At 26.4% G+C, this 17121-nt stretch overlaps 1 protein-coding gene across 1 annotated transcript in view; it reads left to right on the forward strand.

The window, feature by feature from the left end:
* Positions 1 to 1332: 1332 nt before the first annotated feature.
* The window catches only part of LOC119672350 (formin-J), a 51427-nt gene continuing 35638 nt past the window's right edge, over positions 1333 to 17121 (forward strand). Inside the window, exon 1 of the mRNA XM_038083372.1 lies at positions 1333 to 1367. The gene's annotated coding sequence lies outside the window, so the exon portion shown is untranslated. The remainder of the gene's footprint in view (positions 1368 to 17121) is intronic.

A 17121-nucleotide genomic window follows, 5' to 3' on the forward strand; every position in this document is an offset into this window, starting at 1 on the left:
AAATGTATGCGCACAGTGTGGACTAACAACGGCACAAATTACTTCATTAGTTACATTCAGTGCGAGGAAAAAGATTCATGCATCATGATGCACCATCTCGTGAAGATATATAAACAACTGTTGACATTTAATAGCCAATTTAGATTTAGGTTTAATTTCAGATTAAGTCAACGAATAAGATGCATAATTTTTACCATACCATACCATACAATAGAGAGACAATAATTTCAGCTATTCAACTAATTTATGACTTCATTTTAATATTTTAATTAAGCGCCTCTTTGTCATTCAAGACAAATTCATTTAAATACCTGTACCTTATATTTCTGCACTATACTGGAATGTAAATTTAGTAAAAACATGCATATATGCATATATACAACCTTTCATATCTGATTTTATATTTAAAAAATCGTTACATAGCACTTAAAACATTTGTTTCACTAATTAACAAAAAACACACTTTAAACATGTTTACATTATCATTGCAACGCTTAAAGTTCCATTTAATAAACTTAAAGTCAACAATAATCAAAAATGTACAAATATGCAATATCATGCACAATTTTTTAATAATGTTGATTTAACTTAATTTTTGAAATTTTAGTAAGTGTGATTTTTCTCACTTCATAAAACACGAAAAAAAAAATAAATTCAATCAAAAATTACAAAAATACAACAATTACGAAATGTTTATAAGCAATGTTGCCGCAACATGTCGAGAAACAAATAATAAGGCTTTATTATACACTTATTGTGTATTTATGTGTTAGTTAATGCATTTTGTTATGCATTTTGCACTATTTTTGTTTAATACAAGAATGCACAAAAATTTAACCATTTGTGAAATTTATGCAGCAGCAATAAATTACCAATATCGTATTGCATTAATTTAAATATGCAACACTTGCAGATGTGGAAAACATAATCTAAGCCATTTTTATTTATTAAATTTTTTGTGTTAACAAGTTCATTTTGAAAAATTCTACAATAGCTTAAAAGCAAAATTTTATTCTTTGGATATAAATCAATATTAAGCAATGCAATTTACAACAGACCCAACTGCATGCAACGTCTGTGGCATGGTTTATACTAACAAAAAATGTGGTCTGTTATGCAGAAATAGTAAACTGCAACAACAAAATTATTAATTTTTGCACATAAATTTCATAAATATTGTTGATAAATATTTTTGAACAAAAATGTTGAGATATTATCGTTCCACAATGCGTTGAAATAAAAAATAATTACTGTCAAATTAGTAATTATCTAAAATATTATTAATTTATATTTCTTAACAATATATTATACTATTTATTTATAATATATTTGCTTTTTTATTTTCAGAATCATCGAACAGTACTAAGGTAAGTCGAGTTTAGCAATATCATATGAATAGTAAATATTTATCACTGCTGATAGCATGCAATCCGATTTTATGGGATCAAGACATTTTTATCTGACACACACTTCAGAAATAATTGAAGTTAATTAATTTATTGATTAGAGAATGCAATACAGATTATAGATAAGATATTTTATATATATTGTTACTTCGAATTACTTTTGAACTAACCGTTGGGCTTAGTATGTATTATCACCTTTGCATTTGAATAAATCGTTATGTTACAAACCTACAAAAAACACATAGATTGAATTAATAACTTTATAAAAACTAGTTTATGTGGCCTATTTTAATTGTTTTCACCATAATTATTATTTTCTGATAATAATATAGAAAAATTTTTAAAAAAATTAAGTTAATTGCGTTTTATTAAATGCTATTAAATTAAATAAAAATTATATTAAATGCACTTTGTATTAACAACAAAAGTTATAACCCTTCATCCGATAAATAAATAACACTAATCAAAAAATCAATACTAATAATAATTACATTTGATTGTCAACAATATTTGAAGAAAAATTAAAAAAAATGAATAATGAAGAAGTGTATACTAACTGCTATTACTAAATATTAATAGTTCAGACAGATAGATGCTAGTAACAAGATGTCTCACTTCAACTCTTTGTGATAACACAAAGATCTTTTATAGCAGGATGTTAACTGATGATATATTAAATAGAGATACGCCTATTCTAGGCTTGGATTTAAAAATGAAGCAACGTCTTAAATGCAGATATTAAAGGTATCGCATATATATTTAAGGAAGTAAAAACCTATAGTAAATAGAAACATTTTGATGAACGCCACACAATGATAAAACAGATGAACAAGATTTTTATATACTTTTCATCCCAAAGAATTCTTATGCGGACAGCATAAAAACGAATTTTATTTTTTGTTGAGTAATTATTATTTTCTTTTTTGTGTCACTTTAATTGTATTATATAATTTAATATATATATTACTTTCATGATCCTATATAATAATTTAATTAAAAAGAACGAATCAATTCCTTGTAATAAAAAAATTAAAATATTTTTCAAATTTTTCTTATCGAGAGTAACGTGTCCTTATGACGAAAGCAAACTATATAAAAGTTAGAGGAGTTCAAATAGAAGTGAAAAGACGACAACAAAAATGTTAGTTAATTTAGTTTAGCAAATTTCAATAAATTAACTAAATTTTTGTTATCTTTTCATTTCTATTCGAATTCTTCTAACTTTAAAATATTTATTTATAAACTACATGAAATAAATTCTTTTGGAATTAATCTGATATAGTCACAATGCTCCCCTATTCAATATTATGATATTAATGTTACTTATATGGTCTTGAATTATAATTAAAAAAAAAGAGAAGAAATCAATTTCTTATAAAAAAAATGAAAATATTTATTTATTAATTACATGAATGCTTACTCATCCTAATGGAACTAGTAAATAAATTTCATGGTCCAAACAACAAATTATGCGTTCTACTTATCAACTGGTCAACCTTACCCATTAAACTTGACGCCACTTTTACTTATTTGGACTAAAGTCTAAATTTATACTATTCGTTGTCGAATTGACCATAAAAATTGCATAAAAATAAATAAAAATTTTATTTTTAAACATTGAGACCAAAAATCACAATTGACATTTACTAGCAATCAATAATTGGCGGAGAGGGAGATTATTACATATGCGGTGGTACTATAGAGTGTTGCAATAACACAAAAACATACCAATCATTGATGAAATTTAATGAATTTATTAATATAAATACGACAATATCCTTTTAATTCAAGTCTAAAAATTACAACGATATAAAAAATAATCGCTTATTTAAGTTGAAAAGCAGTTTTTTACCATTTTCGGAGTCATAAGGTCAACGTTGCTCTGCCACGATTTGCCGCTACAGTTGCGATCGTGTTAAATTGATGTGATTTTTTCGCAACTGCTAAACTGCTAAGCTGCTAAGTTGTGTTGAAAAGTCGCTGAAAACAATGACAATCATTGTGGAACCGAATGAGCATTGCAGACGCGATACGATGCATGATAAAGATTTGCATTTTTATAGGTTTTTATAAGACCAACCAACAAACAATGATTTAATGAGAATTTAATGTACAAACATTTAAAACTCAGAAATACACTTTAATTTAAATCTAGTAATCTCTCTCTCAGTGTAAGAGTAATGATAATAACATATTAGCTGAGAATTAAAATGTATCTTTTATATAGTCTAAATACAAATTTATTTCCTGTGTACAAGCATAGGATAAAGTTTTCACACAATATATTCAACATATATAATGAGAATTTAATGGCAAACATCTAAAAACTCTGATATTTTTTTTATGTTAATAGAAAATTATAGCTACATCAACAGATTGATAACTTCATCTATTGGGATGGGAATAACTTAATCCAATAGGCAAATTGTTTAAGAATTAAGATGTCATCAAAGAAAAAGTACAAATATTTTTTTTTACTTTTGCTTTTCAAATAATTTTATTCATTCTTAGTTATTTCTTCTTTACATTATATATTAAATTGTGTATTTATTTTGTAAATTAGCTTATATCACAGCTTTGTCCTCTTAGTATTATGTTTTTCCTTATCCTTATACATCATTTGCATCTTTTGAATCATCATTTTAAAGCCTTTTTTCTTCTCAGTATTTTTATCCATCATTTGTATCAATCACATCACCAGTTTTAAAGCCACCTATATATTCGCTAATGTTAGACATCAATTGATCAGCATCTCTACGCAGTTCTCTTTTCGTTATTAATTGCTCAAGCATCTCTCCAATTTCCGCGTTATTGAGTTCATTATTCTGGAGGTTGGTAAAGTTTTTAGTTTCTATTTCTTCGTTTTTTTGAATCTTAGACATAACATTTTCTAATTGATGAAGATTCTTTTGATTTGTGTCCAAACGTTCACGATAACCCTTTAAAAAGTTACCTAATTCTGACAATCTTAATTTTTGAGCAGACATTTTTTATGAAAGATTTTTTAAATAATCTCAAAATATTGTTTTAACTTAATAATTTGATCTTTTAAAGTAAACTATTACGATTTGAGATCAATATTTCGCTTTTAAAGGATTTTTTGTGAAAAATTTTTTACCTGTGATATATTTATTTTAAATCTAGGTTTCCACTGTGGTTATTTTCCACTGAAGGAATAATTAGGTTTTCAAGGTTTCACCTAAACACTGACTTAATGAATGCAAAAATAATATTTAGAACGTTTAATTTTATGATCTTTTTAGGGGACTATTTACTTAAAAAAGGAACTGTTTATTTATAGACACGCATGCTTTATCAAACTCATTACCTAAGATTATATATGTTTTGGCAATTTTCAGAAATTTGTTTTTTAAATTTTATTATTATGTACCTATAATTGGATCTTTTACCGTAAGTCGTAATTTAAGGACATTTAAATTAAAAAAGGATAACATATATGAAAATTTTATTGTTTAACGATTATAAAGGAACAATAACATAATTAGTTACGTTCCACAGTAAATATTTATTTTTTTTGGTTTAGTCTATGCTAACTGTAAGAAATGATTGATTATAAATATATTTATTGAATATATTAATACTGGCGATCTTTAAAATTAAAATTACTCCTGAATTACTAAGAGATGACAGAGAGAATCTACTAGATATAAATTACAGTTATTTTGAAAATATCAAAAAAATATATCAAATGGTATTGAAGGATCATTGAATAAGAATCAGAGTAATTGCTGAGGTTAAGAACATTTTGCTTTACCGCAGTAGAAAATGATTTCATAAGAATATAAGTATGTGGAGACTCTTTGCATGTATGGTTCATTGCTAAACCTCTGTTAGCAAGATTTGAACAAAAAAAAGCTGAACTTTTTTAAGAAACTAGTTATTATTGATCCACCAGTTCTAGTACTCTGTTAGAAGCATTTAAGTTAAAATCGTTAGGATTTTTAGACAGATTAATCCAGAGACCAAAAAAATTGAAATAGTGTTTTTCTTAAAAGGAAAGGTGGTCCGAAAAATGCAGATACTAGTCTTAGGCACTATTTTTTTATATCAAGGGCTTATTGCTGATTAACTAACTTAAAAATAAAAGCATTTCATATAAGCATTAATAAATAATGTTTACACTCCTTTACTTCTATTAGAAGGATTTGGACAAAAAAAAGCTACACTTTTTCGAGAAACTTATTGTTTATCAACCAGTTTTAGCATTCTATGTTATTAAAAGCATTTATTTAAAATAGTTGGGATTTTTGAACAGAGACCACAAAAAAAACGAAATTATGTTTTCTTCAAAGGCAAGGTGTACCGAAAAATTCAGCTAGTAGTACTGGGCACTATTTTTGTTATATCAAGGGCGTATTGCTGATTTTCTAGCTTATATTTTATATATACAACATTACTAAATAAATTTAATAAGAAAAAAATGATCTCATTTGATGACAAAAAATTTTGTTCTATTTATTTTTAAGATTTAAATGACTGATGTTACATAAAGCAAGTATAAATATTAAAAGTAAACTATAAATATTACAATTACATGTATATAAGAAAAATGTTATTTCATGAAAACAATTCATTGCTTACATTTGTCAGTTCATATCGCAAATTTAAATATCACGTATTTTGAATTAATTGAACAATCCAATTATTCCCAAGATCTGGGCCTAAAAACAATATTTTTATTTTAAAAGTTAAACTGGGAGTGCAAAAATTATAGTTAGAAGAAAAAGGAATGAGTAAATTTATTTTAACGAAACAAACCTTAGCACATTGTATTATTTGGAAAAGTTAAAGAAATAGGAGTATCGGATGAGAAAAGTAAATAGGATTTAGAGTATCTTATTGGAAAAATAAATATCAACATAACTTTGCTTTCCATGTTGGATAGAAAATATTTCAAACATTTTGATTAAATTTAATAAGCATCTTACATTTTTTTATCGCAGCAATCACAGTCAATATAATATTTCATATACTCGTATCTAGATTCTTAAGCATGTTTGTTTTTCACTAAACATAAACTAATAATCGCTTACATATCTTTATATAAGTTATTTTCAAATTGATTACTGAAATAATTTTTACAAATATCCAATATGGAGCAGTAATTCCATTGCAAATTAACTCATATTTCTTCAATAATTTTTAATAAACTTCACTATAGCAAAAATTGACAAATGCAAATTTATATTAATTTGCGTATATATCTGTATATGTATATGATGTTTTTTATTTGTGTCATTTCTACGCATTAAATGCGTTTTCAACTATGCGATCGCATACTTTTCAATCTGTGTTACTTGTATCTGATGCTCTTCAATAAAGTATCCATGTGCAGACGCACGCCTGCCTCACTTTTGAGATGCTTATTTTTTAGATGCTCAACATGTCATTTAGTTATTTTGCCATTTTGATTGATTGATAAAATTGATGTGCGTTTTATCATCATTTCATTTGAAGTGTAGTTGTAAAGTTGGAATTTAATTTATGTATGTACAAGTTTAGTGTAAATTATTGTTATTATTTTTAATGTACTTTGTTATTTTGCAATACAATCCAATGGCATCGCACTTTGGGTTAAAATAATATAATATTGAAAAATCAATTTCAACCTTGAGCCAAGTTAACAGCCTTCGTTCCTTCACTTTGCATACAAATTAAAAGAAAAATATGACTATTATATATGTATATATAAAAAATAATAATTTTTTATATAAAAATTAAAATTATTAAACAATATAAATGGAGCATTAATATTAACAAAAAATGTTTTCATAAATAGTTTTTAATCATATACTTTTTCTTAAATACTTTTCTGTTTAAATGTATCTGCAACTATTTTCCTTTATTATTGGCTGTAAAAGTCAGTTAGAATTTATACTTTATATATACGTATTTCTTTTTTATAACCCATTAACAGAATACAAATTAACTAAATAATTCAATTAAAAGAATATAAATCGCAATACTTTTACTTATTAAAAAAAATAAAATTGTTAAAAAGCTACAAAGTAGCAGACCTGTTTGAAGGCAATATTTTAATTAATGCAGCTGAAAAATGCATAGAATCTCAGAGAAAAAAAATGCAAACAAATTGCAGTTCACTAATTTGGAGGTGGCATTTAAATTGTAAAAGAATTATTAAAGCACATGCACTCATGCGCACATTGATATTTAATTAAATTCAATGAAAATTGTGCGCATTTTTAACTTTTATACAAAATTTACAACCACGCAATGACAGTGTATGGTATAGTAATATCTATCTAATACTTAATAATGTGGCATTTACATACATGTGTGTAATATTTAGGTATATGAACGACTTTGACACACCTTTGAATAGTTCAAAGAACAAAGATAAAATGCTGTAAATTATGTTCAACCATGATTACTGAAAATTGCAGCAAATAAACTTTAAGTGCATATACAACGATACTGGACTGAAAGTGAAGTAGCTATATATTCTGGTACCATATATATACTTTTAAAATTAACCCTTCTTGTAAAAGTTACATCAAGCATAGAATACAGTATATGGAAGATGTACTTCTATACACCCAAAACAAAAATTCCTGAAATCTCTTCATTAGCCATCTTTATAAATAATAATGTTGAAACTGTTATACATAATGGCGATGGCTTTAGACTTAGATATGTTGTTCACTGCACTCAGTGAAACCATTAATTTTTAGATCTTAAAATTACTTTATATTTAAATAATACCTCTATCAATTTCAATATATTTATTCTAACTACCTAACTCATACTGTTTTAGTATTTCAAAACGTCTGCCAAATAGTCCTATAGGACACATATTACTAATTCGTTTGATGAAAATCATTTACAATAAATTGTCAGATGTCATTCTCTGGGATGTAAGAAAAACCAAAAGTCAAAATAGCTCTGTCAAATAGGATAGTTGTTGCAACAATTTATACTTTAATTCAGTATGGTACAGTGAAACTATGGTACATGGTATGATAAAACACAATTTTTTTTTTGTGTCAACCATGTCTTCTTCATGCATTTTTGAATTTAATTGATCGCAAATATAACATTCGGTGTTCATCGTTTTAGTAAATTTGATGGTAATCTACCAAAAAAAATCCCTATGTGTCTCAAATAACAAACGCTAACATTCTCTTAACCGCTTTGTGTACAAACTCGGTTCAGAGCCGAAGAGCAATATTCATACTACACCTAAGCCTCTTTATGATTTAGGATCATGGTGGTACAATCAATACTCATTTATAGTTGTGAAACCGTGCATTAAAGGGGTTAGAATATTCCTCGGTAAAGCATGCCTATGATAAGAGGAGGATAAAACCCCTGCACTATTTCGACACTGTTGGGAGTGTAAATGTTAGTGAGTGAGATTCACTTGCGATACTTGACCGGAGGTGTATATCGGGTACCACGAGGTTAAGTACCAGCACGTTCAGCAATTCTGGATTCTGGCACAGTTTACATCAAAATGATGAAACCATTGAGGAACGGTTTCCTGGAATATTTCAAGATAGAAAGGAAGATAGAGAATAATATATATAAGCGCAAAAGTATTGAGTAATTAGAAGTTTTTCCTATAGTACACTGTAATAAAGATGGGAATTATAATTGACCTAGTGATAGAAAACTTTTTGTTAGCTTATATACCTATCTGTATGTTTTCAAGTATATTTATTGTAAATTTATATCTACATTTATATTTTTGCATTTATAGCAAATATGAAGAAAATTTGCATATATATACGAGTATGAATGTGCATAAATGCCGTATAATCGTATACAATATATACTTTCTCTTTACGTGATTATAAAGGGCGTAGTATTGTTTTAGCAGTTGTAACAATTATCCGCCCAAGGGAAGAATGTAAAAAGGTTGGGGTTTTTTATATAGAAAATAACTATATAAAATAAATTAAAATATAAAACCAACTAACAATTTTTTAAATCGTTCACATAAGCTTGTAGCAACATGAAACTCAAATCGAAACTCATTTATTTTTTAAAATAAATCAGTATAAAACAAAATTAAATAAATAGTAAAGATTATAAAAGGTCAACATTTTACTTAGTGTATCAATTTCAATTTCATGTTGAACATATTTCTTGACCGTAATGTCGACAGATAAATAATAACCTCCTACATCAATGAGTTTAGCTACTCTTGTTGGATCTCATTATAAGTGTGTAATCCATATATTTTTGATAGATAATTTTCCTTACTCTAATAAATATATCTTTATCTCAACTTGCAAAACAAATCTGATAACGTAATCGAGGCAAGAGGATTCCGTTTTTAATATGGTGCATGTTATTTGTTTCGCTCTCACTATCGCGTCTTTGTAATCAAAATATCTTTTTTCCATATTCTACTTAATACAATCAAATGCTTTACTGAAATCAATAAACCAAATGTAGACATGGAAGTTAAATACTCCCGTTTTTTCTATTAATAGCCATTCGAAATTTATTTTCTTTTGTAGATATATAAGCATACGTCATAATAAATATTTTAAAAAGATACTTTTTCAGTAAATTAGTTTACTATTATATTTATAACAACTCACGTCTCTTAACGTCCTTTAACATACAATACCAATCTAGTATTAATCTATGATAAATTACTAATCAATAAGTACTTCCCTAATCAATTAGTACTTCACTATTAGTTAAATAAGTACTAATAGCTAATTTCGAAGATGATTAGTTATTCGTATATATTCTTATTCTACTTGAATGGCACTGTAAACGAAATCGGTTTTTGTCCTCACCTTCATACTTATTCAAATTATATATTAAATTAGAATCTTAATATCAAATCTTTATTTTAATTAAACAATATTTTTTGATTATAAATCACTAAATAAATTTATATAATCTTCGTCTCATAAATTGCCTACGTCAAGTTTAGATTAGCAAACAATTGCAGATAAAGTAATTAAATTCACAGTCATTTAATGACGTTTCCGTTTTGCCCTAAAAGTTCACTAAAGTGTTAAGTTAATTTGCGCATTTGTGCCAACAACATTTGTATCTTTTTACACTTAACAGAAAAAAGTAAGAAAATTTATTGAAGTGCAAAAAAATTACAGCGACCTTGCGCTTATTGCGCCACTGCCAAAGTCAACTCAAAACATTAAACGTAGTTTTTTGATACTTCAAGTTAACAGATACAAGATGCAATAGACGATGCCAGCCAGTACGTCTCAAACTAAGTTGTCATTCCTTATTAAGTATATGTACATTAAATGTGTAACCATTTTTATTAAATTGTAAACAAACAAAACATGGTTAGATATTAAATATTTATGAACGAAAATATTAAATATTCTAAAAACCTATTATTATTGTATAAAATAAAATTAAATGAATATTAGTTAAAAAACAGACTAATTAAAAGAAATTAGTCATATTAAATGATATATTCATCAGAAGTTATTATATGGCCTATTTATATATCGTATTATTTTCTTATTGATATACATCAATTTTTCTCTAGATCAATTTTAGTTTTTTCTTTCAATTCCTTGTTTAAATATAATTATTGGTAGTAGAAAAGATTTACTATAACAATAGCATCTCACCACATAAATGCAAACTTACAGCTTCAGCTTTAATTTATTTAATACCAACTTTAACAATATTTAGGAGCTTTGTATTTTAAAAATTAAAACCCATTTCATAAAAGTTAAATATATTATGTACTTATATTCATAAAATGCTAACGGATATTAATACTTAGGTTAGTTTAGGTTATACCGGTGATCCCTAGTGGATCCACTTAGGCCTATTGGCCCATTAATACGCCGTATATATATGGTGAAAACTTCAGGGTTTAAAACCACCTAGAACCTTTTGCAAAGCATAAAATGCGCTCTCAATGTCTTCCCCACAGCTACGGCAGATTTGATTGAAAGGAAGATCTAGTCTTCTAGTATGGTTCCCTAGTTTACAGTGTCCTGTAGTCAACCCTACTAGAAGACCAATATCTCTGCGGGACATCTCAATTCGAGTTTTCGATTTCCTTTTATCGGAAAGTGGCCAGATTGCATACAGATGTCTGTATATCGTTGAGTCTTCCCATCTTTTGTTAAAAGTATTAGTGCAGAAAGAACTCATTAACAATTTACATGATGTTAGCGATATGCCCAGATAGTCTAGGTGCTCCGAGTATGGTCCTGAAGCACCCTTTCTGGCTAACTTGTCTGCTTTGCAATTTCCGAAAATATCCCTATGGCCGGGAACCCAGATTAGAGAAACATTGAGCTGCGTCGACATTTCGTTCAGAGATGTGTAGCAGTCAAGAACCGTCGTAGATGTAAATTGGACTGAACTCAAGGACTTTGATGCAGCTTGACTGTCTGATGGTATGTATATACTCCTACCAAATATATCATCTACCTTCAAACAAGATATAGCTTCTCTAATGGCAACCACTTCCGCCTGAAAGACACTACAATGATCTGAACATGTATGATCTATTGAAATCATACATGTTCTATATCCTTATCTTTAATTTCATATAACAAAATTTTGGTTTGTTCGACACTTTCGTTATTTTCAAAAAACTATTATACCTACAGACCAAATACAGCGCCATACAATGAATTTCTGTAGATGAATTTAAAGACTGCAGAACGGTCTTTAAACAGTTACTCGTGTATTTTCACTACCGAAGATACGACAATTTTGTTGGTTGACATATCCACCAAATGAGAAATGAGTTTTATCACTAAAGAAATATACACACAAAAAATTTGCAACAAGTTTTCAAAATTTTAACTCGACCAATTATTATTAAATGATATACTATATTATAAAATTTAAATTCTTAAACTTATCTTATTATGAATTACAATGAATTACAATTACATGAATTACAATTCTGTTTACTAAAGCAGTACTCTCAAATGGAAAACTCTTGAAATGGATAACTATACATACGTCTTTGGATATCAATTATAGAATAATATATAAATATAGAGGAAAGAATTTTATCCTTAAATTATTTAAATGTTAGTTAGAATTGTCATATTTAATTACGAAAATACACTACTTAATTAAAAACAGAATCAGCTCTTTAATGGTTCAAAAAGTGAACCTATATTCGGTACGAATAATTTACCATATTAAACACTTTTAAACATTAAAAATCTAAAGTAATCAAAATTGGTATGACTCACTATCTCTTCTTCTACAATAAAGATAGATTCTTTAACCTATTTTATTTCTTCACATAAGAGAATAATAATTGACAATATACTTCTCATTACATTTTTTCGACATTGCATGATAAAGCTTTTTTAAGTAAATAATAGTAATTTAGTTAAAAAATTTTAATACGATTATATCAGATATACTAAAATAAATTGGGCTTCACATATTTCGCATTCTTGACTGCGTAAACCTATTTTATTGATATTTATTTGTTAGTGAAAGTTTTTAAACAGTATTTAGATCAATGATCGTTTAAGTTCGTATCGCATATTTATTTTTTAAAAATTTTTAAGGTCGTTTCTAAGTCTGAAACGTTTACAAATACGGATTTTAACTGTATTTGCTATTGCTCTTCTCGTCCAAAATAAATAAAATAATTAATAATAATAATAATAACGCTTAACAATTTCAGATGATAACTTCGTTTCTGTAAGAAACAATGTGGAGTAGAAAAAAATGTAAAATATTTAAAAAAAAAATGTTAAATATTTAAGGAAAAAAAATTTGAAATATTTTTTTTAAAAAAATTGTTAAATATTTTTTTAAAAAAAAAAATTGTTAAATATTTTTTAAAATAATTTGTTAAATATTTTTCGCAGCAGTGGTTAATTAAATCAATTAAATTAAATCATCCAAAAAAATTGTAAATGATTTTAATTTCAAATTTTAAAGGTCATTTAAAAAACAAAGTGTAGGCGACCCCTTTGCAAATTAATACTTTTAAATATACGTAATAATTTTTTTTAAATAGTAATATATTTATTAATGCACACATCAATATAGACATGCATGACTAATAATGTAGGCAAATTTCTCAGAACAAAAGTGGTAGCTTTTGTAAATAGCAAAAAAACCATAGCAAAAGTATTATAAAACTATTATAAAACCATCCCAAAAGATGCAAACTACTTGCAAACCCAGTTAATCATCAATAAAAGGTAGTGCACTTATCGAAGTTTTCAATAAAATTAACAATGCAAGGGTGTTTTGCTTAAGACACCTTCAAAAGTTGTAGGTTGCCACTGCCACAGAAGTTAGTTAAGTCAAGAGCAGATGACTTTTTTATTTACTGGAAATATTTGCTCAATAATAATAAATGTATATATATGTATACATAATATATATTTTTTAAGAAAACAAGTGCTTATTAATTTAACAACCTACACCTATAAAAACTTATTCACCGAATCCTCCATGCATTATTTAAAAATGTAATTTTGTTTATAATTTATGCAAATATTCTTAATTGTAGATAATGAATAATTTACAATTTTTAATTCAGTAATTACAAAACTCGATTAAAATCCGATTAAAAGCATTCCGCCGTAAATAAATATTTTTATTTATATTACTTAAAGAAAAATGTAATTTTATCTAAATGAATAAATTTCTTATAGTTGAATGATTTTATAAGTATAATATATTGTAAATAGTTCATTATTATTGCTTATAGAAAAATTTTTGTATAATATATTATATTATTTATATTGTTTAATCTCATGTAATATGTAGTAATATGCTTACGTTAATATAATAATTTATTTTTATTTATATATATATATAAAATTGCTCAGTATAATAATTTACTTGTATAAATAAATGTAATAAATACAACATGCTTAATTATATTATAAATTATTTTATTTCAATATATTATGAGCTGTGTTGTTATAATAAAACCTGAATTTTATCATTTCTAACTCTATTATAAGTCTCGTGTGCAAATATATTAGGTGTAGTAAAAAGAAATTCATTATTTTCGCAATGGATGGTTTTTGTTGTCTGTGCCCCACGCGGGGAATTACATATTTCCCTACGATAAAACTGTAACTCGGAACTGTACTATCAACAGTTGAACCTGTACTGTCTGAAGGAAACAGTCACCCAGAAACGGTCAGCTTTAGGCAAATGAAGAGGAATTGTGTTCCATCTGGAGAAAGCCGTGTCACTTACATCGATAATGGCTCACCAAAAGCTCCTGGAACTTGGTTGAGAAGTTCTTATGCATCCCTATAGTCCAGACCTGAGATCAAGTCATTACCATATGTTCCTGCCCATGGCAAACGATCGACGATTCTTCTGGTGAAAAATTCGCTTCAAATGAGGCTTGTGAAAATGTGCTGTCTCAATTTTTCGCGGACGAGGACTTCTATGAGAGTAAATAAACCTTCATTTTCATCCAATAATACTATATAGCTATAATACGTATATAATAATACGTGCAATCGTCAGCTATCATTATTCGAAACCTACACACTTGGCCCATTGTAATACCACTGAATCCCAGTAGGAGCCCTTATCAAAACTATCAACTCTCTTTCAGCTATTTCACCGATGTTGCAGTTAATTAAATATAAAAACGCTTGTAACGAAATTTATTATTTAATATTCTTTTTATTCTTTCCTCTTATGGTTCAGGATATACAGCTGTTTTTGTAATACCCATTCTTTTTGAACTATAATGCAGTGTGCGATAATGATATACCTAAGTTAAAATTAAGATTTGTTTTCTTTACATATAGAATAATTTCACCACATAATAATACCATATTATTACGGTATACCATATAATAATACCATATATCAATATCATATAATATAAAATATATTGTTATATATTATATGATTATATATAATTTAAAATATATTCTATATTATGTAGTTCTATAAAAGTATAAAACATCAATCTTTGTTAAATATATTTCTAATTAATTCATTTTCAATTTTATTTATTTAATTACTGACATTGGTTCAAAAAAAATTTTGTAAAAGGTATACACTTTTAATGTCAATTTATAATTTCTACTACTTATTTCTAAACAGTCCTGGGTGGACCAGTGCTTTCTCAACCAGTTTTTGTCATCTGACTCGATTCGATGCCAAGTTTTGCCAATGGCTCATACGTGACTTCATTAAATCTTCTTCAGCATCATCTAGCCATCTCTTTCTACAATGAATAAGTTATTGCGAGAATATTTTGGTACTTTTCTTATCTCCATGTACACCACAAAAAATCAATCATGGTCGTAGTGCTCCGCTCCGTTGAGAGATAGTACCCCGTTTATTCCTATTCCTAACACCGTATACAATATATACATATATATTCTTCTCTAAATATTTACTAATAAAACAATAAAATTCAAATAAGTAATATAATGCACCTTATATAAAGTTTTACATATACATAAATTTATTAAGCAAAACTTTTGTGAATGAAATATGGCCTTACCTTCTTCAAATCCCAATAATTAAATACGAGTTGAAATTAATGGATTTTTAATTTTGACTGCTTATAATCAAGTTTAAAATTTAGTTAATCAATTTATTGTTTACTTACAAATACAATTCTTGTGTTCTTCCATAGGTAAAAAAATCATATTTCAATAAAAAGATTTAAGTTAAATAAAATGTGCAAAAAGAGCCTAATAAGGCCATTAAATTTCAATGGAACAAGTTTGTTTTAGCTTTTTGCGATCGTGATTAAAAATAAATATATTATTTTATACTCGTATTTATTTTGTATCAAAATAAATAAATAAAGACGCAAAAGAGGTGGCGCCTAGTAGTGTTTGATTTAACTATAAACTTTTATTATTATTCAGTTAGAGTGTGAGCAATCAATCTGTCTGTCCGCCTGTCTGCTTACTTATTATACATCTGTTTATTTTTCTGAATGAACTTTAATTATAAATGGTTTTATTGATTAATATTATATTTAAAATATTAAAATAGTTGGTCAATAGGTGAAAGAACTCATGCGATCACCTTCAACTTAAACTACGTTCTTTGCAATTGCTAAGAAATTTTGATTTTTTTTTAATTATATTTAATTATTATATAAGGATTAAAATAAAAAAAAATTAATATAAAATAATACTTATTACGTATTCAATTTAAAAATTATAATATGCGATATATATAAATACGTTATAACCTGCACGTATTTCGGCTTGACATGTGTACAATAGTGGTAAATATTTATTTAAATTAATATTTATTTTAAATTTTAGTAACTACTAGTTTTTTAAAACACACTTATATATCAAAATAAACAAATTTTGCATATTCCAATTTGACAAAAGTTAATTTATTATTAAATTTACTAAACACAAACTTATAAATATTTACACTTTTTAAAATTAGGCATAAGAGCTAAATAAATAAATAAACAAAAAACGGTTAATTTTAAATTTAAAAACAAAGGAAGTTTAAAATAATCAATAGAAAATCAATAATATTTAGATTTGCATCATATGAATACTTAAATAATTTTTTCTTACTATAATTTTAATATAATTAGTGCGATAACATCTTTATCGTTGCTAAGATCTTTATAAATTATAAGTGAATCTTATCGAAATTCTCAACAATCAAAAACGATTGGTTAATTTAGAGTGAAGCACCTACTTAGAAAACCGAAATTCCATTTACGAAAATTATAATTTTAAATTATACAAAGTGCCACTTTACAATA

The sequence above is a fragment of the Teleopsis dalmanni genome, chromosome 1, assembly GCF_002237135.1.
Source record: "Teleopsis dalmanni isolate 2A chromosome 1, ASM223713v2, whole genome shotgun sequence".
In the NCBI taxonomy this organism is placed as follows: domain Eukaryota; kingdom Metazoa; phylum Arthropoda; class Insecta; order Diptera; family Diopsidae; genus Teleopsis; species Teleopsis dalmanni.